The sequence below is a fragment of the Bos indicus x Bos taurus genome, chromosome 16 (genome assembly GCF_003369695.1).
Source record: "Bos indicus x Bos taurus breed Angus x Brahman F1 hybrid chromosome 16, Bos_hybrid_MaternalHap_v2.0, whole genome shotgun sequence".
Lineage (NCBI taxonomy): Eukaryota > Metazoa > Chordata > Mammalia > Artiodactyla > Bovidae > Bos > Bos indicus x Bos taurus.
This window is the reverse complement of record NC_040091.1, coordinates 654,104-679,324: the sequence shown is the minus strand read 5'-3', so window position 1 is coordinate 679,324 and position 25,221 is coordinate 654,104. Positions and strand designations below refer to the sequence as shown.

Sequence of the window (25,221 nt, the reverse complement as noted above, 5' to 3'; positions counted from 1 at the left end):
CAGAAATTCTGGACTTCAGTAAAGTTCCATTTCTAGGGTGATTACTTAGTATTTGTTTCATAATTAATTGTTAAGCTGTGAAAGTGAAAATGTTGGTCCCTTGGTCGGGTCTGACTCTGTGGCCCCATGAACTGTAGCCCTTCAGCCTCCTCTGTCTATGGAATTCTCCAGGAAAGAACACTGGAGTGGGTTCTCATTTCCTTCTCCATTTATATTTTGCACTTTTCTGAATTGTGTTACATTTTCTCAATTTAAAAAAAAAGTTTGAAAAAGACGTTTGAAAAATGAAATGGACAGGTTAAACACCAGCTTAGGAAAAGCTGAAGTGAGATTTACGATATTGGAAGACAGATCTAAAGAAGCTCTTCAGAACACAGTTCAGAGAGACAAAGAGATAAAAAGTAGGAGAGAAAGACTGAACTGGAATTCTAAAGACATGACACAAAGAAGGGCAGTATTTGAAGAGCTAAAAGCTGAAAGTTTCTCAGAACTAAAGAACAAACAACTGACAAAATTGGGAAGCCCAGATAATCACAAGCAGTTTAAATAAAAAGTATATACACCTATAACATATATTGAAAATTTCATAATGTGTAGATTTAAAAAAATGGCTCCATGTAGCTCTTGGTACTTGACCCAACTTCTGTCAAAATGTCTCCTGTTTCTGAATTTCTGTGCAAGCCCAGCATGAAGGGTAATCACACTACACCTTTAAGTACAGACAGGTCAGTCAAAGCATAGAACAACTCTGATGCTGAGTAGAATGCTTTGAACATTGAAACAGCCATCAAGACCAAAGGTATGGATGCGGTTACCATCATCCACATTTTGACCAAATGCGGCAATGAAAAGAGACAGGATATTGCCTACCATAGAAGGACCAAAAAGAAACTTGCATCAGCACTGAAGTCAGCCTTGTCCAGCCACCTAAAGATGGTGATTAGAGAACTATTGAAAACACTTGCTCAGTATTATGCTTCTGATTTGAAAACCTCCGTGAAGGGGCTGGGGTGCAATGAGGACTCCCTGAGATTATTTGCTCAAGGACCAACCAGGAGCTACAGAAAATTAACAGAGTCTACAAGGGAATGTACAAAATTGATCTGGAGAAGGACATTATTTCTGAAACATCTGGTGACTTCTGCAAGTAGTCAGTTGCCCCTGTAAAGGGTAGAAGAGGAGAGGATGAGGCTCTGTCATTATGTACTAACTGACCAAGATACCTGCAGTCTCTATGGTACTAAAGAGAAGAGGAGAGAACTGATGTTCTTAATGGATAAACATCGTGACCAAGTGGAGTGTGTGTCACCTCCAGAAAGTACTTGAAAGGTACAAGAGTTATGTCCCTTAGAGATTTATAAACATAACGGCACCCCACTCCAGTACTCTTGCCTGGAAAATCCCATGGACGGAGGAGCCTGCTAGGCTGCAGTCCATGGGGCCGCTAAGAGTCGGACACGACTGAGCAACTTCACTTTCACTTTTCACTTTCATGCTTTGGAGAAGGAAATGGCAACCCACTCCAGTGTTCTTGCCTGGAGAATCCCAGGGATGGGGGAGCCTGGTGGGCTGCCGTCTCTGGGGTCGCACAGAGTCAGACACGACTGAAGCATCTTAGCAGCAGCAGCAGAGAGCATAAAGCAAGCTGTGGTACATATACACAATGGAGTATTACTCAGCCATTAAAAAGAATATATTTGAATCAGTTCTAATGAGGTGTGATGAAACTGGAGCCTATTATACAGAGTGAAGTAAGCCAGAAAGAAAAACACCAATACAGTATACTAACGCATATATATGGAATTTAGAAAGATGGTAATGACAACCCTGTATGCGAGACAGCAAAAGAGACACAGAGGTATAGAACAGTCTTTTGGACTCTGTGGGAAGTGGCAGGGGATGATTTGGGAGAATGACATTAAAACATGTATAATATCATATAAGAAACGAATCACCAGCCCAGGTTAGATGCAGGATACAGGAAGCTTGGGGCTGCTGCACTGGGATGACCCAGAGGGATGGTATGGGGAGGGAGGTGGGAGGAGGGTTCAAGTTGGGGAACACGTGTACACCCGTGGCAGATGCATGTTGATGTATGGCAAAACCAGTACAATATTGTAAAGTAAAAAAAAAAATAATAATAATAAATAAAATAAATAATACTAGCAAACTTCAAAAAAAAAAAAAAAAAAAGAAAGAAAGAAAGAAAGAAAGAAAAAGGTCAAAGGAGACTGGGAAGATGTTTTCCTAAACCTGGCCCGAGTAGTCATAATAAATTCCTGTATTTTGCTGTATATGACTCCATGAAGGGCAAACCCTCATTATAAGGGCTTGATTAGAATCATGGTCTCCCACAATTACAAGCTGCTGTACTACTACATCCAGCAAGACACCAAGAGTGACTGCCAGAAAGTGCTCTATGCCTGTGTGTTGGGGATGACTTAAGCGTGAGATAGCATGAGCATCCAGAAGTGGTGTTCCTATGCTTCTAGCTAACAGTTCTAGAAAATCAGCTTGCTACAAACAGCCCCCTATGCCCATTCCCTGTGAGGATGATGTTAGTATTGCTCCCCTTGGCCCCAGCTTTATTTTAGTTGCCCAAGCATTTCCTGCCTTTCCTGTCTAGTCTTCCCTTTTATCAAAAAAAAAAAAAAAAAAGAACATTCCAAGGAGTTGGAAGTGCAGTCTCTGATGTGAAACACTTTGCCTCTTGTGTACTATGTCATAATGTCATAAACAGATGGATAAAATAAATTTTTATTTAAAAATTAAATAGAAAATATATTAAAAGCAGTCAGCAAGAAAAAAATATATAACCTTTAAGTAAATGATACCTAGACTGACTCCTTTTTTCATCAACAGTGAAAATTAGAGGATAGTACAATAATATTCTTTAATGTGATAAAGAAAATTAAATCTATTATAAATCTATTATATTATCATGATGCTGCTACTGCTAAGTTGCTTCAGTCATGTCTGACTCTGTGTGACCCCAGAGATTGCAGCCCACCAGGCTCCCCCATTCCTGGGATTCTCCAGGCAAGAACACTGGAGTGGCTTGCCATTTCCTTCTCCAATGCATGAAAGTGAAAAGTGAAAGTCAAGTCGCTCAGTTGTGTCTGACTCCTAGCGACCCCATGGACTGCAGCTTACCAGGCTCCTCTGTCCATGGGATTTTCCAGGCAAGAGTACTGGAGTGGGGTGCCATTGCCTTCTCCGTTATATTATCATATGTATGAAAATAACATCAATGACAGATATAAAAACATTAAATAACTCATGGAATAAAGACATTTTTAATTGAAATTTAAAATATTTAGAAAGGGTTACAGACAAAACATTACATGTCAAACTTGTGAAATACAATTAAAGTGGTACTTTAAAGAAAAATTATAGTCTTAAATGCCTATATTAGAAAATAAATCAGAAGGAGGATCAATATGGGTAGAGGTGTAGGACGTGGAGCTTACCTCCCACAAATACATCAAAAATACATCTATGCGTGGAACAATTCTCATAAAACATCTACTGAACACTGGTAGATGACCTCAGACTTCTGAAAGAGCAAGAAAATCTCCATGGAACTAGGTATGACAAAAGGAAAAAAGGAGAGAGAGAGAGAGAAAGGAATCAGGATAGGACCTGTGTTCTTGGGCGGGAGCTGTGAAAGAAAAACGTTGCCATACCCTGGGAAGTCCCCAGCCAGGATGGAAGGGGAGCTTCAGAGACTTGGAGGACAGCACAACTGGTTTGTGTAAGGCAAAACAGAGAGAGACTTGCCCAGATGTTCAGTACCATCACCATGCACTCCCCAGTCTGAGATACTTGTCTGCCAAGGCAGGCAGGGACTGAGTGCCAAAGCTGGGGCTTTGGAGGTCAGACATGGGGATACAACTGGGATTGACTGCATAGAGACAGCCTGAATGGACAGGAGAGGGGTGCGGTTACAACCAAGGGTATATGCAGAAGAAACGTGGGCCAGCATCTCTTTCCGGAGAAGGCAATGGCAACCCACTCCAGTACTCTTGCCTGGAAAATCCCATGGACGGAGGAGCCTGGTAGGCTGCAGTTCATGGGGTCGCGAAGAGTCGGACATGACTGAGGACTTCACTTTCACTTTTCACTTTCATGCATTGGAGGAGGAAATGGCAAGCCACTCCAGTGTTCTTGCCTGGAGAATCCCAGGGATGGGGGAGCCTGGTGGGCTGCCATCCATAGGGTCTCACAGAGTCAGACACGACTGAAGCAACTTAGCAGCAGCAGCAGCCATTGAATTACCCATGACATTTTTCACAGACTGGAACAAATAATCCTAAAATTTGTATGGAATCATAAAAATAAATAAATAAAAAAACCCCAGAATTGCCAAACCAATTCTCAGGAAAAAGAACAAGCCAGGAGAAATAATTCACCCAGATTTCAGACAATACCACAAGGCTACAATAATCAAAACAGTGTGGTATTGGCACAAAATCAACCATAAAGATTAATGGAACATAATAGAGAGCCCAGGAAAAAACCCACACACATGGATAATTAATATTTGACAAAGGAGGCAAGAATATTCAATGGGGGAAAGACAGTCTTTTCAGCAAGTTGGGCTGGGAAAGTTGCACAACTGCATGTAAATCAATGTAGTTAGAACACATCCTCACACCATGCACAAAAATAAACTAACAATGGCTTAAAGACTTAAACATAAGTGGGAGAGGGAGAGGGTGGGATGATTTGGGAGAATGGCATTAAAACATGTATAATATCATATATGAAATGAGTCATCAGTCCAGGTTCGATTCACGATACTGGATGCTTGGGGCTGGTGCACTGGGACAACCCAGAGGGATGGTATGGGGAGGGAAGAGGGAGGAGGGTTCAGGATGGGGGACACATGTATACCTTTGGCGGATTCATTTTGATATATGGCAAAACCAATACAATATTGTAAAGTTAAAAAATAAAACAAAATTTTAAAAAAAGAGAGAAGAAAAAAAAAGTCATGAGATTAAAAAAAAAGAAAACAAGACAAGACACCATAAGATTCCTAGGAGAGAACATAGGCAATTATGTTAATTATGTTTAACATAGGAAATTAAGTTTTTTTAATTTTATTTTATTTTTAAACTTTACATAATTGTATTAGTTTTGCCAAATATCAAAATGAATCCATCACAGGTATACATGTGCTCCCCATCCTGAACCCTCCTCCCTCCTCCCTCCCCATACCATCCCTCTGGGTCGTCCCCGTGCACTAGCCCCAAGCATCCAGTATCGTGCATTGAACCTGGACTGGCGTCTCGTTTCATACATGATATTTTACATGTTTCAATGCCATTCTCCCAAATCTTCCCACCCTCTCCCTCTCCCACAGAGTCCATAAGATTGTTCCATATGGAAATTAAGTTTTTTTAGGCTAGTCTCCCAAGGTAATAGAACTAAAACCAAAAATAAACAAAAAGCACTTAATCAAACTTACAAGCTTTTTCATAGCAAAGGAACCCATAAACAAAACAAAAAGACAGTCTATGGAATGGGAGAAAATATTTGCAAACAATGTGATTAACAAGGACTTAATTTCCAAATATACAAAGCTCATGCAACTGAACAACAGAAAAACAAGCAATCCAGTTGAAAAATGGGCAGAAGATATACAGATGGCCAATAAACACATGAAAAGATGCTCAACATTGCTAAAGATTAGAGAAATGCAAATCAAAACTACAATGAGGTACCACCTTATACCACTCCAAGCAGCATGATTAAAAAGTCTGAAAGTAACAAATGTTAGAGAAGATGTAGAGAAATGGAACACTCCTACACTGTTGGTGGGAATGTAAGTTGGTGCAGCCACTATGGAAAACAGTATGGAGGTTTCTCAGAAAACTAAAAATAGATTTACCATATGATCTGCAATCCCACTCCTGGATATATATCTGAATGAAACTATAATTTAAAGAGATACACATACCCCTATGTTCATAACAGCTCTATTCACAATAGCCAAGACATGGAGACAACCTAAATGTCCATTGACAGATGAATGGATAAGGAAGATATAAATGAGGGAATAATACTAGCCATAGGAAAGGATGGAGTAATGCCTTTTGCATTAACATGGGTGCAAGTAGAGATTATCATACTAAGTAAAGTAAGTAAGTCAGAAAGGGAAAAACAAATACCATATGATATAACTTGCATGTGGAATCTAAAATACGAACCTGTATACAAAGCAGAAACAAAATCACAGAAAGAGAGAACAGATCTGTGGTTTCCAAGGGAGAGGGATGGGAGAGGATTGGACTGGGAGTTTGGGGTTAGTATATGTAAACTATTACATATAGAATAGATAGACAACAAAGTCCTACTGTATAGCACAAGGAATTATATCAATGTCCTGAGATAAACCTTAATGGAAAAGTAATATAAAAAAGAATGGCTCAGTGGGAAAGAATCTGCGTACAATGCAGGAGACATGGGAGATTATTGATATTTCTCCCGGCAATCTTGATTCCAGCTTGTGCTTCTTCAAGCCCAGCGTTTCTCATGATGTACTCTGCATATAAGTTAAATAAGCAGGGTGACAATATACAGCCTTGACGTACTCCTTTTCCTATTTGGAACATCTGTTGTTCCATGTCCAGTTCTAACTGTTGCTTCCTGACCTGCATATAGGTTTCTCAAGAGGCAGGTCATGTGGTCTGGTATTCCCATCTTTCAGAATTTTCCACAGTTTATTGTGATCCACACAGTCAAAGGCTTTGGCATAGTCAATAAAGCAGAAATAGATGTTTTTCTGGAACTCTCTTGCTTTTTCCATGATCCAGGGGATGTTGGCAATTTGATCTCTGGTTCCTCTGCCTTTTCTAAAACCAGCTTGAACATCTGGAAGTTCACAGTGTATGTATTGCTGAAGCCTGGCTTGGAGAATTTTGAGCATTACTTTACTAGCATGTGAGATGAGTGCAACTGTGCAATAGTTTGAGTATTCTTTGGCATTGCCTTTCTTTGGGATTGGAATAAAAACTGACCTTTTCCAGTCCTGTGGCCACTGCTGAGTTTTCCAAATTTGCTGGCGTATTGAGTGCAGCACTTTCACAGCATCATCTTTCAGGATTTGAAATAACTCAACTGCAATTCCATCACCTCAACCAGCTTTGTTTGTAGTGATGCTTTCTAAGGTCCACTTGATTTCACATTCCAGGATGTCTGGCTCTAGGTGAGTGATCACACCATCGTGATTATCTGGGTCGTGAAGATCGTTTTTGTACAGTTCTTCTGTGTATTGTTGCCACCTCTTCTTAGTATCTTCTGCTTCTGTTAGGTCCATACCATTTCTGTCCTTTATCAAGCCCATCTTTGCATGAAATGTTACCTTGGTATCTCTAATTTTCTTGAAGAGATCTCTAGTTTTTCCCATTCTGTTGTTTCCCCCTATTTCTTTGCATTGATCGCTGAGGAAGCCTTTCTTATCTTTCCTTGCTATTCTTAGGAACTCTGAATTCAGATGTGTATATCTTTCCTTTTCTTATTTGCTTTTCACTTCTCTTCCTTTCACGGCTATTTGTAAGGCCTCCCCAGACAGCCATTTTGCTTTTTTGCATTTCTTTTCCATGGGAATGGTCCTGATCCCTGTCTCCTGTACAATGTCATGAACTACAGTCCATAGTTCATCAGGCATTCTGTCTTTCAGATCTAGTCCCTTAAGTCTGTTTCTCACTTCCACTGTATAATCATAAAGGATTTGATTTAGGTCATACCTGAATGGTCAAGTGGTTTTCCCCACTTTATTCAATTTAAGTCTGAATTTGGCAATGAGGAGTTCATGATCTGAGCCACAGTCAGCTCCCGGTCTTGTTTTTGCTGACTGTATAGAGCTTCTCCATCTTTGGCTTCAAAGAATATAATCCATCTGATTTTGGTGTTGATTATCTCTAGTAATTTTCTGGCGGAGTCTTTAGGGTTTTCTTTGTAGAGGATCATGTTATCTGCAAACAGTGAGAGTTTTACTTCTTCTTTTCTAATCTGGATTCCTTTTATTTCTTTTTCTTCTCCAATTGCTGAGGCTAAAACTTCCAAAACTATGTTGAATAGTAGTGGTGAGAGTGGGCACCCTTGTTTTGTTTCTGACTTGAGGGGAAATGCTTTCAATTTTTCACCATTGAAGATAATGTTTGCTGTGGGTTTATCATATATGGCTTTTATTATGTTGAGGTATGTTCCTTCTATGCTGGCTTTATGGAGGGTTTTTATCATAAATAGATGTTGAATTTTGTCAAAGGCTTTCTCTGCATCTATTGAGATAATTATATGGTTTTTATCTTTCAATTTGTTAATGTGATGTATCACATTGATTGATTTGTGGATATTAAAGAATCCTTGCATCCCTGGAATAAAGCCCACTTAGTCATTATGTATGATCTTTTTAATATGTTGTTGGATTATGTTTGCTAGAATTTTGTTAAGGATTTTTGCATCTATATTCATCAGTGATTTCCATAAGCCTTTTATTCTTCTCCATCAGAGGTCAGATAGACTGAAAACCACAGTCACAGAAAACTAACCAATCTAATCACATGGACTATGGAAGGGTCATGGTGGAGAGTTCTGCAAAACGTGGTCCACTGGAGAAGGGAATGGCAAACCACTTCAGGATTCCTGGCTTGAGAACCCCATGAACAGTATGAAAAAGCAAAAAGATAGGACACTGAAAAATGAACTCCCCAGGTCGGTAAGTGCCCAATATGCTTCTGGAGATCAGTGGAGAAATAACTCCAGAACGAATGAAGAGACAGAGCCAAAGCAAAAGCAACACCCAGTTGTGGATGTGACTGGTGATGGAAGTAAAGTCCAATGCCATAAAAAGTTATATTGCACAGCAACCTGGAATGTTAGGTCCACGAATCAAGGCAAATTGGAAATGGTCAAACAGGAGATAGCAAGAGTGAACATTGAAATTTTAGGAATCAGTGAACTAAATGAACTAGAATGTGTGAATTTAACTCAGATGACCATTATATCTACTATGGTGGGTAAGAATCCCTCAGAAGAAATGGAGTAGTCAACAAAAGAGTCCAAAATGCAGTACTTGGATGCAATCTCAAAAATGACAGAATGATCCCTGTTCATTTCCAAGGCAAACCATTCAATATCACAGTAATTCAAGTCTATGCCTTGACCAGTAATGCTGAAGAAGCTGATGGTGAATGGTTGGTTCTAAGACAACATACAAGACCTTCTAGAACTAACACCCAAAAAAGATGTCCTTTTTATCCTAGTGGACTAGAATGCAACAGTAAGAAGTCAAGAAACACCTGGAGTAACAGGCAAATTTGGCCTTGGAGTACAGAATAAAGCAGGGCAAAGTCTAATAGAGTTTTGCCAAGAGAACGCATTGGTCATAGCAAATACCCTCATCCAACAACACAAGAGAAGACTACACACAGACATCACCAGGTGGTCAATACTGAAATCAGATTAATTATATTATTTGCAGCCAAAGATGGAGAAGCTCTATACAGTCAGCAAAAACAAGATCAGGAGCTGACTGTGGCTCAGATCATGAACTCCTTATTGCCAAATTCAGACTTAAGTTGAAGAAAGTAGGGAAAACCTCTAGACCATTCAGGTATGACCTAAATCAAACCCCTTATGATTATACATTGGAAATGACAAATAGATTCAAGGGATCAGATCTGTTAGAGTGCCTGAAGAACTATGGATGGAGGGTCGTGACATTGTACAGGAGGCAGGGATCAAGACCACCTCCAAGAAAAAGAAATTCAAAAAGGCAAAATGGTTGTCTGAGGAGGCCTTACAAATGGCTGTGAAAAGAATAGAAGCAAAAGGCAAAGTAGAAAAGGAAAGATATTCCCATTTGAATGCAGAGTTCCAAAGAATAGCAATAGAGAGATAAGAATGCCTTCCTCAGTGATCAATGCAAAAAAAAAAAAAAAAATAGAGGAAAACAATAGAATGGGAAAAACTAGATATCTCTTCAAGAAAATTAGAGATGCCAAGGGAACATTTCATGCCAAGATGGGCACAATAAAGGACAGAAATGGTATAGACCTAACAGAAGCAGACAATATTAAGAAGAGGTGGCAAGAATACACAGAACTACACAAAAAAGATCTTCACCACCAGGATAATCACAAAGGTGTGATCACTCACCTAGAGTCAGACATCCTAGAATGTGAAATCAAGTGGGCCTTAGGAAACATCATTACGAACAAAGCTAGGGAAGGTGATGGAATCCCAGTTGAGCTATTTCAAATCCTAGAAGATGATGCTGTGAAAGTGTTTCATTCAATATGCCAGCAAATTTGGAAAACTCAGAAGTGGCCACAGGCCTGGAAAAGGTCAGTTTTCATTGAAAACCCAAAGACTGCTCAAACTACTACACAGTTGCCACACACACTAGTAAAGTAATGCTCAAAATTCTCCAAGCAAGGCTTCAACAGTATGTGAATTGAGAACTTGCAGATGTTCAAGCTGGATTTAGAAAAGGCAGAGAAAACAGAGATCAAATTGCTAACATACATTGGATCACTGAAAAAGCAAGAGAATTCCAGAAAAACATCTACTTCTGGTTTATTGACTACAATAAAGCCTTTGACTGTGTGGATCACAACAAACTGTGGAAAATTCTAAAAGAGATGGGAATACCAGGCCACCTGACCTGCTTCTTGAGAAATACGTATGCAGGTCAGGAAGCAATAGTTAGAACTGGACATGGAACAACAGATTGGTTCCAAATAGGGAAAGGAGTACATTAAGGCTGTATATTGTCACCCTGCTTATTTAACTTATATGCAGAGTATATCATGAGAAATGCTGGAGTGGATGAAGCACAAGCTAGAATCAAGACTGTGGGGAGAAATTCCAATAACCTCAGATATGCAGAAGACACCACCCTTATGGCAGAAAGTGAAGAACTAAAGAGCATCTTGATGAAAGTGAAAGAGGAGAGTGAAAAGTTGGCTTAAAGCTCAACATTCAGAAAACTATGATCATGGTATCTGGTCCCATCAGTTCATGGCAAATAGATGGGGAAACAGTGGAAACAGTGGCAGACTTTATTTTGGGGGGCCCCCAAATCACTGCAGATGGTGACCGCAGCCATAAAATTAAAAGACACTTGCTCCTTGGAAGAAAAGCTAGATAGCATATTAAAAAGCAGAGACATTACTTTGCCAACAAAAGTCAGTCTAGTCCAAACTATGGTTTTCCCAGTAGTCACGTGTGGATGTGAGAGTTGGACTATAAAGAAAGCTGAGTGCAGAAGAATTGATGCTTTTGAACTGTGGTGATGGAGAGGACTCTTGAGAGTCCCTTGGACTGTGAAGAGATCCAGCCAGTCCATCCTAAGAGATATCAGTCCTGAATATTCAATGGAGGGACTGATGCTGAAGCTAAAACTCCAGTACTTTGTCCACCTGATGGGAAGGACTGACTCATTGGAAAAGACCCTGATGCTGGGAAAGATTGAAGGTGGGAGAAGGGGACAGCAAAGGATGAGATGGCTAGATGGCATCGCCGACTCGATGGACATAAGATTGAGTAAACCCTGGGAGCTGGTGATGGACAGGGCAGCCTGGTGTACCGCAGTCCATGGGGTCGCAGAGTTGGACACGACTGAGTGACTGAATTGAACTGTACCATTTTTCTAGATTTCACATGTAAGCGATATTAAACAATATTTGTTTTTCTCTTTCTGACTTAACTTTACTCTGTATGACAGTCTCTAGGTCCATTGACATCACTACAACTGGCTCAATTTATTTCCTTTCATAGCTGAATAATATTTCGTTGTATATGTGTACTACATCTTCTTTATCCATTTCTCCATTGATGGACATTTAGGCCACCTCCTTTTCTTGGCTATTTTTAAATGGTGCCACAGGAACATCAGGTGCATGCATCCTTTTGAATGATTGTTTTTTCTGAATATATGCCTATGAGTGGATTCGCTGGGTCATATGGTAGCTCTAGTTATAATTTCTTTTTAAGGCAGTTCCATACTGTTCTCCATAGTGGCTGTACCAAGTTACAGTCCCACCAACAATGTAGAAGTGTTCCCTTTTCTCCACACTCTCCAGCATTTATCATTTGTGGATTTTTTGATGATACCCATTCTAACCAGTGTGAAGTGATACTTCATTGTAGTTTTGCTTTGCATTTCTTTTATAATTAGTGATGTTGAGCACCTTTTCATGTGTTTGTTGGTCACCCATATGTCTTCTTTGTTGAAATGTCTATTTAGGATTTCCACTAATTGCTTTGTTTTTTGTTTTTGTTTTTTTTTTTTAGTTGAGCTGCATGTTATTTTTGTATATTTTGGAGATTAATCCCTTGTCAGTTGCTTCATTTGCAAATGTTTTATCCCATTCTTAGGGTTGTCTTTTCCTTTTGTTTATGGTCTCCTTTGCTGTGTACAAAGTTTTACATTTAATTAGGTCCTATTTAGGGACTTCCCTGGTGGCTCAGATGGTAAAGCACCTGCCTACAATGAGGGAGACCTGGGTTCAATCCCTGGGTCAGGAAGATCTCCTGGAGAAGGAAATGGCAATCCACTTCAGTATTCTTGCCTGGAAAATCCCATGGATGATGGAACCTGGTAGGCTACAGTCCATGGGGTCGCAAAGAGTCAGACACGACTGAGCAACTTTACTTTCACTTAGGTCTTATTTGTTTATTTTTATTTTCATTACTCTAAAGCAGTGGATTGAAAAAGATCTTGCTATGATTTACATCACAGAGTGTTCTACCTATATTTTTGTCTAAGAGTTTTATAGTATCTGGCCTTACATTTAGGTCATTAATCCACTTTGAGATTATTTTGTATACGGTGTTGGAGTGTCCTAGTTTTATTTTTTCATGTGTCCAGTTTCCCCAGCACCACTTATTGAAAAGACTGTCATTTCTCCATTGTATAGTCTTGCCTCTGTCAAAGATTAAGTCACCATATGTGCATGGGTTTTTCTCTGGGTTTTCCATCCTGTTCCATTGATATTTATTTCTGTATTTGTGCCAGTGGCATGTTGGTTTGATTACTGTGGCTTTGTAGAAGAGTTTGAAGTCAGGGATCCTGCTTCTTCCAGCTCTGTTCTTTCTCAAGACTGCTTTGGCTATTCGAAGCCTTTTGCTTCCATACAAATTGCAAACATTTTTATTCTGATTCTTTGAAAAATGTCATTGGTATTTTGATAGGGATTGCATTGAATTTTTAGATTGCTTTGGATAGTATAGTCATTTTCACAATATTGATTCTTCTCATCCAGGTATGTGATATATATTGCTTCTTCTGTTTGTGTCATCTTTGATTTCTTTCATCAGAGTCTTATAGTTTTCTGACTATAGGCTTTTTGCCTGCTTAGGTAGGTTTATTTCTAGATATTTTTTGTTGTTGTTGTTGCAATGTTAAATGAGATTGTTTCCTTAATCTCTCTTTCTGCCCTTTCATTGTTAGTGTATATAAATACAAGAGATTTCTGTATATTAATTTTATATCCTGCAACTTTACCAAAACCATTGATGAGCTGCAGAAGTTTTCTGATAGCATCTTTAGGATTTTCTATGTACAGTACCATGTCATCTGTAAATAGTGAGTGTTTTACTTGTTTGTTTCCAACTTGAATTTTTTTCTTTAACTTCTTTTCCTTCTCTGATATATGTGGCTAGGAATTCCAAAATTATGTTGCATAAAATTGGCAAGAATGGACATTTTTGTCTCATTCTTGGTCTTAGAGGAAATGCTTTCAGCTTTTCACCATTGAGTATGATGTTAGCTGTAGGTTTGTTGTATATGGCCTTTATTATGTTGAGGTAGGTGTCCTCATGGCTCAAATGGTAAAGAATCTGCCTGCAAGGCAGGAGACCCAGGTTCTATCCCTAGGTCATTCTTGCCTGAAGAATTCCATGGACAGAGGAGCCTAGTGGGCTAGAGTCCTTGGGGTTGCAAAGAGTCAGGCATGACTAAGTGACTAACACTTTCAGGTTTCTTCTAAGCCCACTTTCTGAACGTTTTTGTTTTCTTTTAAATTTATCATAAATAACTGTTGAGCTTTGTTAAAAGCTTTTTTTGCATCTATTGAGATGATCATATGATTTTTATTCTTCAATTTGTTAATGTAGTGTATCACACTGATTGATTTGCATATATTGAAGAATTTTTGCATCCCTGGGATAAATTTCACTTGATCAGGGTATGTGCTTTTTTTAATGTGTTATTGGAGTCTGTCTGTTAGTATTTTTGTGAGGATTTTTACATCTATGCCCACAAGTGATACTGGTCTGTAATGTTCTCTTGTTTTGTGTGATATCTTTGTCTAATTTTGGTATCTCATGATGGTGGCCTTGTAGAAGAAGCTTGAGAGTATTCTTTCCTCTGCAAATTTTTGGAAGAGTTTCAGTAGGCTAGGTGTTAACTCTTCTCTAAATGTTTGATAGAATTCAGCTATGAAGCCACCTGTCCCTTTTTGTTGGAAGAATTTTAATCACAGTTTCAATTTCAGTACTTGTGATTAGTTTTTTCATGTTTTCTATTTCTTCCTGGTTCAGCCTTGGAAGGATGTATCTTTCTAAGACTTTGCCATTTCTTCTTCTTGCTGTTGTTCAGTTGCTCAGTCATGTCCAACTCTTTGGGACCCCATGGACTGCAGCATGTCAAGCTTCTCTGTCCTTTACCATCTCACAGAGCTTGCTCAAACTCATGTTCATTGAGCTGGTAATGCCATCCAACCATCTCATCCTCTGTCATCTCCTTCTCCTCCTACCTTCTAACCTGCATCAGCATCTTTTCCAGTGAACTGGCTCTTCATATCAGGTGGCCAGAGTATTGGAGTTTCAGCTTCAGCATCAGTCCTAGTGAATATTCAGGTTTGATTTCCTTTAGGATTAATTGATTTGATCTCCTTGCAGTCCAAGTGACTCTCAAGAGTCTTTCCCAACACCACAGTTCAAAAGCATCAATTCTTCAGTGCTCAGCCTTCTTTATGGTCCAACTCTCACATCCATACATGACCATCGAAAAAACCATAGCTTTGACTATACAGACCTTTGCCAGCAAAGTGATATCTCTGCTTTTAATATGCTGTCCAGGTTTGCCATAGCTTTTCTTTGAAGGAGCAAGCATCTTTTAATTTCATGGCCGCAGTCACCATCTGCAGTGATTTTGGAGCCCAAGAAAATAAAGTCTGTCACTGTTTCCATTATATTCCATCAATTTCTATGAAGTGATGAGACCAGATGCCATGATCTTAGCTTTTTGAATATTGAGTTTTAAGTCAGCTTTTTCACTCTCCTCTTTCACTTTGATCAAGAGGCTTTCTAGTTCCTCTTCACTTTCTGCCATAAGGGTGGTGTCATCTGCATATCTGAGGTTATTGATATTTCTCCTGGCAATCTTGATCCCAGCTTGTGCTTCATCCAGCCTGCCATTTCACATGATATACTCTGCATATAAGTTAAATAATCAGGGTGACAATGTACAGCTTTAATGTACTACTTTCCCAATTTTGAACCCATCTGTTGTTCCATGTCTGGTTCTAACTGTTTTTTCTTGACCTGCACACAGGTTTCTCAGGAGGCAGATAAGGTGGTCTGGTATTTTCATCCCATTTATTTCTGCTCTGATCTTTATGATTTCTCTCCTGCTACTATTTTGTGTTTTATTTGTTCTTTTGTCTTTAGTTGCTTTAGGTGTAAGGATAGGTTGTTTGAGATTTTTATTGTTTCTTGAAGTAGTGTTGTATTGCTATAAAATTTCCTCTTAGAACTGCTTCTCCTTATCCAATAGGTTTTGGATTGCTGTATTTTGTTGTCATTTGTCTCTAGGTATTTTTTATTTTCTCTTTGATTTCTTCACTGATCCATTGATTAATTAGTAACATATTGTTTATCTTCCAAGTGTTTGTGTTATAAATAGATTGTATTGTGTTGAGACATATTCTCCCTATATGCACTTTAAGAGACTTTACCATGAATGGATGTTTAACTTCTTCAAGTGCTTTTTCTGCATTTATTGAGATGATCATGTGGTTTTTGTCTTCTTTTGTTGATGTGGCTTATCACATAGATTGATTTATGCATGTTGAACCATCCTTGTGAACTTGGGATGAATCCCACTTAATCATGCTGTATGATCTTTTTTATGTGTTGTTGGATTCATTTTGCTAATATTTTAGTGAGAATTTTTGCATTTATATTAATCAAGATATTGGCCTATAATTTTCTTTTTTCGATCAGATCTTTGGTTTTGGTGTCAAAATGATGATGGCTTCATAGAATGTCTTTGAAAGTGTTACCTTCTCTTCAATCTTTTGGAAGAGTTAGAGAATGATTAGTACAAGTTCTTTTCTGTATGTCTCCAATAATTCATCTGTAAAGTCATCTGGTCCTGGACTTTTGTTTATACAGAGTTTTTAAAATTACAGGTTTTAGTTCATTTCTAGTGATCAGTCTGTTCAAATTATCTACGTCTTGACTCAACTTGGATAAGTGTACGTTTCCATTGTCCATTTCTTCTAGGTAGTTGAATTTGTTAGCATATAACTGTTCATAATATTCTCATGTTTTTTTGTTTGTTTGCTTTTCTGCAGTACTGGTTGATATTTTTCACGTCTTATTTTATTTATTTGGATTCTCTCTCTTTTCTCATTGGTGATTCCATTGATGGGATTATCAATTTTGTCTACTCATTCAAAGAACCAGTTCTTGATTTTATTGATTTTTTCTATTTTTTAAAACCTATTTTACTTATCTCCACTCTGATCTTTATTATTTACATCCTTTTGCTAACTTTAGGTTTTAACTCTTTTTCTAGTATTTTCAGGTGGTTGTTTTGGTTGTTTGTTTGAAATTGTTCTTGTTTTGGAAGACAGCTTGTATTGCTATGAACGTCCCTCTAATAACTGCTTTGTTGTACCCCATAGGTTTTGTATGGTTGTGCTTTCATTGTCATTTGTCTTAGGGAATTTTTAAATCTCATTATTGATTTTCTTTGCTGTCCCATTAGTTTTTTAGTTGCATTATTAAAATGAAATAACAGCCATGTAATTTCTTCCCCACCCTTATTTCTTTTTTTGTAGTTGATTTTAAGTTTCATGCCATTGTGCTCAGAGCAAATGCTTAAAATAATTCCAAACTCTTGAATTTTTTGAATACTGAAATTATATTGATTACATTCTTTGAAGCCAAAGAGAGAGAAGCTCCATACAGTCAGCAAAAACAAGACCTGGAATTGACTGTGGCTCATATCTTATTGCAAGATGAGATTGCACTTATTGCACTACCTCCTTATTGCAAAATTCAGACTAAAATTGAAGAAAGTAAGAAAAAACCACTACGACATTCAGGTATGACCTAAATCAAATCCCTTATGATGATACAGTGGAAGTGAAAAATAGATTCAAGGGTTTAGATCTGATAGATAGAGTGCCTGAAGACCTATGGACAGAGGTTCGTAACATTGTACAGGAGGTAGTGACAAAAGCATCACAAAGAAAAAGAAATGTAAGAAGGCAAAATGATTGAAGAGGCCTTATAAATAGCTGAGAAGAGAAGTGAAAAGCAAAGGAGAAATGGAAAGATATACCCAACTGAATGCAGAGTTCCAGAGAAAAGCAAGGAGACATAATAAAGACTTCCTAAGTGAACAAAGCAAAGAAATAGAGGGAAAAAAATAGAATGGGAAAGACTAGGTATCTTTTCAATAAAATTGGAAATACCAAGGGAACATTTCATGCAAAATGGGCACAATAAAAGGCAGAAATGGCAAAAACCTAACAAAAGCAGAAGAGATTAAGAATAGTTGGCAAGAATACACAGAAGAACTGTATTAAAAAGATCTTAATGATGCAGTTAACCACAGTGGTGTGGTCACTTACCTAGAGCCAGACATCCTGGAGTGTGAAGTCAAATGGGCCTTAAGAAGCATTACTATGAACAAAGCTAGTGGAGTTGCTGGAATTCCACCTGAGCCATTTTGAAGCCTAAAAGATGCTGCTGTTAAAGTACTGCACTCAACATGCCAGCAAATTTGGAAAACTCAGCAGTGGCCACAAGGGCAGGAAAATGTCAGTTTTCATTCCAATCCCAAAGAAGGGCAAAAAGACTGTTCAAACTACTATACAATTGCTCTCATTTCACATGCCAGCAAGGTCATTTTCAAAATCCTTCAAACTTAGCTTCAACAGTATGTGAACATTTAGAAAAGGCAGAAGAACCAGAGATCAAGTTGCCAACATTTACTGGATCATACAGAAAGCAAGGGAATTCCAGAAAAACATCTACTACACTGACCACATCTACTCCATTGACTACATCAAAGGCTACATTAAAGGCTTTCCACACTCTGGAACTGTGAAATTCTTAAAGAGATGAGAATACCAGACCACCTTACCTGCCTCCTGAAAAACCTGTATGCAGGTCAAGAAGCAGCAGTTAGAATCAGACATGGAAAAATGGACTGGTTCAAAATTGGGAAAGGAATACATCAAGGTTGCATATTGTCACCCTATTAAATTCTATGCAGAACACATCATGTGAAATGCTGGGCTGGATGGATCACAAGCTGGAATCAAGATTGCTGGGAGAAATATCAGCAACCTCAGAAATGCAGATGATACCACCCTAATGGCAGCAAGTGAAGAGGAACTTCTTGAGGAACTTCTTGAGCTTCTTGATGAAAGTGAAAGAGGAGAGTGGAAAAGCTGGCTCAAAACTCAACAATCAAAGAACAAAGATCATGGCATCTGGCCCCATCACTTCATAGCAAATAGAAGAGGAAAAAGTGAAAACATAAAGAAGGCTGAGTGCTGAAGAATTGATGCTTTCAAACTGTGATGCTGGAGAAGACTCTTGATAGTCCCTTGGACAGCAAGGAGACCAAATCAGTCAATCCTAAAAGAAATCAACCCTGAATATTCATTGGAAGGACTGATGCTGAAACTGAAGCCCCAGTACTTTGGGCACATGATGAGACAAGCCAACTCATTGGAAAAGAATCTGATGCTGGGAAAGATTGTGGGCAGGAGGAGAAGGGGTCAACAGAGAATGAGATAGTTGGATGGCATCACCAAATCAATGGACATGTGTTTGAGCAATCTCAGGGAGATAGTGATGGACAAGGAAGCCTGGCACATTGCAGTCCACGGGGTTCCAAAGAGTTGGACAGGATTTAGCAACTGAACAACAAAATTTTTGAGATTTGTTTTGTACCCTAGAATGTGGTTAATACTAGTAAACATTCCACGTACACCTGAAAAGTATGTGTGTTCTGTTATTTTAATGTAAAGTGCTGCCAATACCAACTGTCTGTTTTATAGTATCATTTATGATCTCTGTTGCCTTATTTATTTTCTGCCTCAAAAATTTGTCCATTGATGTGAGTGGTATGTTAAAGTCTCCTACTATAATTGTATTTTTGTCAATTCTCCCTTTCTGTCTGTTAGTGTTGTTTATGTATTTGGGTGCTCCTATAATAGTTGCATATATGTTGACAACTCAGCAGTGGCCACAAGGGCAGGAAAATGTCAGTTTTCATTCTTGCTGGCAAGTGTAAAATCCTCCTTTTGTATTGATCTTTTATCATTATATAGTACCTTTCTTTATGCCTTTTTAAAATTAATTATTCACCGGCCTCAGGTCTTAGTTACACCATGTGCAATCTTCATTATGTCATGCAGGAATCATTTGTTTTCACACTTAGAGTGTCTAGCTGTGGCATGCAGGCTCAGTAGTTGTGTCACATGGGCTCCAGACTGTGTGGGCTTCAGTAGTTGTGGCACACAGGCCCAGGAGTTTCACCCACAGCCTTGGTTTCTGTGTGACATGTGGGATCTGATATCTCACTTTGGTTTTATTTATTTATTTATTTATTTATTTATTTATTTTTTTTTTCAACTTTTTTTTAGTTTTTTTTTTTCTCTCTAATTTTATTTTATTTTTAAACTTTACATAATTGTATTAGTTTTGCCAAATATCAATAATTGAAGGATAATTGGTTTAGAATATTGAGTTGGTTTCCACCTGACCTGCCTCTTGAGAAACCTATATGCAGGTCAGGAAGCAACAGTTAGAACTGGACATAGAACAACAGACTGGTTCCAAATAGGAAAAGGAGTACGTCAAGGCTGTATATTGTCACCCTGCTTATTTAACTTATATGCAGAGAGAAACGCTGGGCTGGAAGAAGCTCAAGCTGGAATCAAGATTGCCAGGAGAAATATCAATAACCTCAGATATGCAGATGACACCACCCTTATGGCAGAAAGTGAAGAGGAACTAAAAAGCCTCTTGAAGTGAAAGAGGAGAGTGAAAAAGTTGGCTTAAAGCTCAACATTCAGAAAACGAAGATCATGGCATCTGGTCCCATCACTTCATGGAAAATAGATGGGGAAACAGGGAAAACAGTGTCAGACTTTACTTTTAGGGGCTCCAAAATCACTGCAGATGGTGATTGCAGCCATGAAGTTAAAAGATGCTTACTCCTTGGAAGGAAAGTTATGACCAACTTAGATAGCATATTCAAAAGCAGAGATGTTATTTTGCCAACAAAGTCTGTCTAGTCAAGGCTATGGTTTATCCAATGGTCATGTATGGATGTGAGAGTTGGACTGTGAAGAAAGTTGGGCACCGAAGAATTGATGCTTTTGAGCTGTGGTGTTGCAGAAGACTCTTGAGAGTCCCTTGGACTGCAAGGAGATCCAACCAGTCCATTCTGAAGACCAGCCCTGGGATTTCTCTGGAAGTAATGATGCTAAAGCTGAAACTCTAGTACTTTGGCCACCTCATGAGAAGAGTTGACTCATTGGAAAAGACTTTGATGCTGGGAGGGATTGAGGGCAGGAGGAGAAGGGGATGACAGAGGATGAGATGGCTGGATGACATCACCGATTTGATGGACAAGAGTTTGGGTGAACTCCGGGAGTTGGTGATGGACAGGGAGACCTGGCGTGCTGCAATTCATGGGGTCACAAAGAGTTGGACACAACTGAGCGACTGAACTGAACTGAACTTCTGCAATACATCAACATGAATCAGCTATAGGTATAGGTATAGGTCCTCTTGAACCAAAAACACAGAGCTCTTCAGAAACTCATAATTCATTGTCATCTTGTGCAGAGGCCATGCTAATTTTCGAATTCATTCCAATTTTAGTATATGTGATGCTGAAGCAAGCACCCATTTTGTTTTCAAGTTAATTTTGTCTGAATATTGTGACCTCTGCTTTTTTGTCATTTCCATTTGCATGAAATATCTTTTCCCATCCCCTCTCTTTCAATCTATGTGTTTCCTTTGCCCTAAAGTGGGTCTCTTAGAGGCAACCTATTGTAGACCCTTGTTTTTCTTTGCAATCTGCCACTCTATGTCTTTTGATTGGAGCAGTCTATTGACATGTAAGTTAAATATTGATAAATATGTATTTACTGCCATTTTAAACCTTTTTTTCCAGTTGATTCTATATTTCTCCACTCTTTCATCCTTTTGTTTTACTTTTTATGATTTGATGATGGTTTTATTGTATGCTTGTATTCTCTTCTTCTGTGTTTGTATATGTGTGTGTGTGTGAATCTATTTTATGTTTTTGATTTCTGGTTACCCTGTTTCTCAAGTATATTAACCCCTTCATTGGAGAAGGCAATGGCAACCCACTCCAGTACTCTTGCCTGGAAAATCCCATGGGAGGAGCCTGGTAGGCTGCAGTCCATGTTATCACTTAGAGTCGGACACGACTGACCGGCTTCACTTTCACTTTTCACTTTCATGCATTGGAGAAGGAAATGGCAACCCACTCCAGTGTTCTTGCCTGGGGAATCCCAGGGACAGAGGAGCCTGGTGGGCTGCCATCTATGGGGTTGCACAGAGTCGGACATGACTAAAGCGACTTAGCAGCAGCAGCAGCCCCTTCCTATATCTGCTTGCTTTAGACTGATAGTCATGTAAGTTCAAAGGCATTCTAAAAAAAAAAAAAAAAATTTACATTTTCTTACTCTCTTCCCCCACATTTTATGGTTTTGATGCCCTCTTTTACATCTTCATGTTTATCCCTTTGCTGTTCCATATGTGTATCATTGCTTTCACAAATAGTTTTTTTTTTCTTTTTTGATTTATATAATGGCTAAGTGATTTATTTTCTAATTGTGATTTCTTTTTTCCTATGTCTTCTTCTTTTCTATTTAGGGAAGTCACTGAAGTCACTCAGTCATGTCTGACTCATTGCGACCCCATGGACTGTAGCCTACCAGGTTCCATCATCCGTGGGATTTTCCAGGCAAGAATACTGAAGTGGATTGCCATTTCCTTCTCCAGTTTTGGGAAGACCTTTCAATATTTCTTATAGGATAGGTTTCATATTGCTATATTCTTTTCATTTTTGCTTGTCTGATAAATCCTTTATCTCACCTTACATGCTAAATGATAATCATGCTGGGTAGAATATTCTATGTTGCAGACTACTCCCTTTCAAGACTTTGAATGTATTTTCCTCTCCCTTTTGCCCTGCAATGTTTCTGTAGAGAAATCAGCTATCACCTTATGGAGATTTCCTTTTAATTAACTCTTTATTTTCCTCTTTCTGCTTTTGAATTGTCTCTTTAACTTTTGTCATTTTATGTATAACATGTCTTGGTTTAGGTCTGTTTGTGTTCATCTTCTTGGGAACCTTTGTGCTTCCTATATCTTTAGGTTTGGGAAGTTTCCAGACATAATTTTTTCAAATACATTTTCAATCCCCTTTTCTTTTTCTTCTTCTGGAATCACTATTATGTGTAGATTGGCATGCTTTATGTTACCCCATAGGCCTTGTATACAGCTTTCATTTTTCTTCATTTGTCTTTCTGGTTGCCATGCTGACTAGTTAATCTCCATTATTCTATCTTCCAGACTACTTCTTCATTCTTCTGCATTATTCTCTCCAGTATTCATTGCTTTTAGCTCAGCTTTAATCTTGGAAAATGAACTTTCTAAATTTTCTTGCCTCTTTATTATAGTGTCTCATTATTTTAACAGTGATGTGCATTTCTGTCGATCAGATACGATCAGATCAGATCAGTCGCTCAGTTGTGTCTGACTCTTTGCGACTCCATGAATTGTAGCACACCAGGCCTCCCTGTCCATCACCAACTCCCGGAGTTCACTCAGACTAACGTATATTGAGTCAGTGATGCCATCCAGCCGTCTCATCCTCTGTCATCCCCTTCTCCTCTTGCATCCAATCCCTCCCAGCATCAGAGTCTTTTCCAATGAGTCAACACTTTGCATGAGGTGGCCAAAGTACTGGAGTTTCAGCTTTAGCATCATTCCTTCCAAAGAAATCCCAGGGCTGATCTCCTTCAGAATGGACTGGTTGGATCTCCTTGCAGTCCAAGGGACTCTCAAGAGTCTTCTCCAACACCACAGTTCAAAAGCATCAATTCTTCGGCACTCGGCCTTCTTCACAGTCCAACTCTCACATCCATACATGACCACTGGAAAAACCATAGCCTTGACTAGATGAACCTTTGTTGGCAAAGTAATGTCTCTGCTTTTGAATATGCTATCTAGGTTGGTCATAACTTTCCTTCCAAGGAGTAAGCGTCTTTTAATTTCATGGCTGCAGTCACCATCTGCAGTGATTTTGGAGCCCAGAAAAATAAAGTCTGACACTGTTTCCACTGTTTCCCCATCTATTTCCCATGAAGTGGTGGGACCGGATGCCATGATCTTTGTTTTCTGAATGTTGAGCTTTAAGCCAACTTTCACTCTCCTCTTTCACTTCATCAAGAGGCTTTTTAGTTCCTCTTCGCTTTCTGCCCTAAGTATGGTGTCATCTGCATATCTGAGGTTATTGATATTTCTCCTGGCAATCTTGATTCCAGCTTGTGCTTCTTCCAGCCCAGTGTTTCTCATGATGTACTCGGCATATAAGTTAAATAAACAGGGTGACCATATACAGCCTTGACGTACTCCTTTTCCTATTTGGAACCAGTCTGTTGTTCCATGTCCAGTTCTAACTGTTGCTTCCTGACCTGCATACAAATTTCTAAAGAGGCAGATCAGGTGGTCTGGTATTCCGATCTCTTTCACAATTTTCCACAGTTTATTGTGATCCACACAGTCAAAGTCTTTGGCATAGTGAATAAAGTAGAAATAGATGCTTTTCTGGAATTCTCTTGCTTTTTCCATGATCTAGCGGACGTTGGCAATTTGATCTCTGGTTCCTCTGCCTTTTCTAAAACCAGCTTGAACATCAGCAAGTTCACAGTTCACATATTGCTGAAGCCTGGCTTGGAGAATTTTGAGCATTACTTTACTAGCGTGTGAGATGAGTGCAATTGTGCGGTAGTTTGAGCATTCTTTGGCACTGCTTTTCTTTGGGATTGGAATGAAAACTGACCTTTTCCAGTCCTGTGGCCACTGCTGAGTTTTCCAAATTTGCTGGCATATTGAGTGCATCACTTTCACAGCATCATCTTTCAGGATTTGGAATAGCTCAACTGGAATTCTATCACCTCCACTACCTGTGTTCATAGTGATGCTTTCTAAGGCCCACTTGACTTCACATTCCAGGGTGTCTGGCTCTAGGTCAGTGATCACACCATCGTGATTATCTGGGTCGTGAAGATCTTTTTTGTACAGTTCTTCTGTGTATTCTTGCCATCTCTTCTTAATATCTTCTGCTTTAGTTAGATCCATACTATTTCTGTCCTTTATCGAGCCCATCTTTGCATGAAATGTTCCTTTGGTATCTCTGATTTTCTTGAAGAGATCTCTAGTCTTTCCCATTCTGTTTTTTTTCCCCTCTATTTCTTTGCATTGATCGCTGAAGAAGGCTTTCTTATCTCTTCTTGCTATTCTTTGGAACTCTGCATTCAGATGTTTATATCTTTCCTTTTCTCCTTTGCTTTTCGCTTCTCTTCTTTTCACAGCTATTTGTAAGGCCTCCTAGACAGCCATTTTGCTTTTTTGCATTTCTTTTCCACGGGGATGGTCTTGATCCCTGTCTCCTGTACAATGTCATGAACCTCCTTCCATAGTTCATCAGGCACTCTATCTATCAGATCTAGGCCCTTAAATCTAGTTCTCACTTCAGCTGTATAATCATAAGGGATTTGATTTAGGTCATACCTGAATGGTCTAGTGGTTTTCCCCTACTTTCTTCAATTTCAGTCTGAATTTGGCAATAAGGAGTTCATGGTCTGAGCCACAGTCAGCTCCTGGTCTTGTTTTTGCTGACAGTATAGA

At 38.9% G+C, this 25,221-nt stretch overlaps 1 non-coding gene and 1 pseudogene across 1 annotated transcript; one reads left to right on the top strand and one right to left on the bottom strand.

Moving 5' to 3' along the window:
• Positions 1–651: 651 nt before the first annotated feature.
• LOC113907037 lies at positions 652–1,351 on the top strand (annotated as a pseudogene).
• A 19,719-nt stretch (positions 1,352–21,070) lies between these two features.
• On the bottom strand, positions 21,071–21,180 carry LOC113907132. The gene has a single exon (XR_003515116.1). It is a non-coding gene; the product is annotated as a U6 spliceosomal RNA (small nuclear RNA).
• Positions 21,181–25,221: the final 4,041 nt, after the last annotated feature.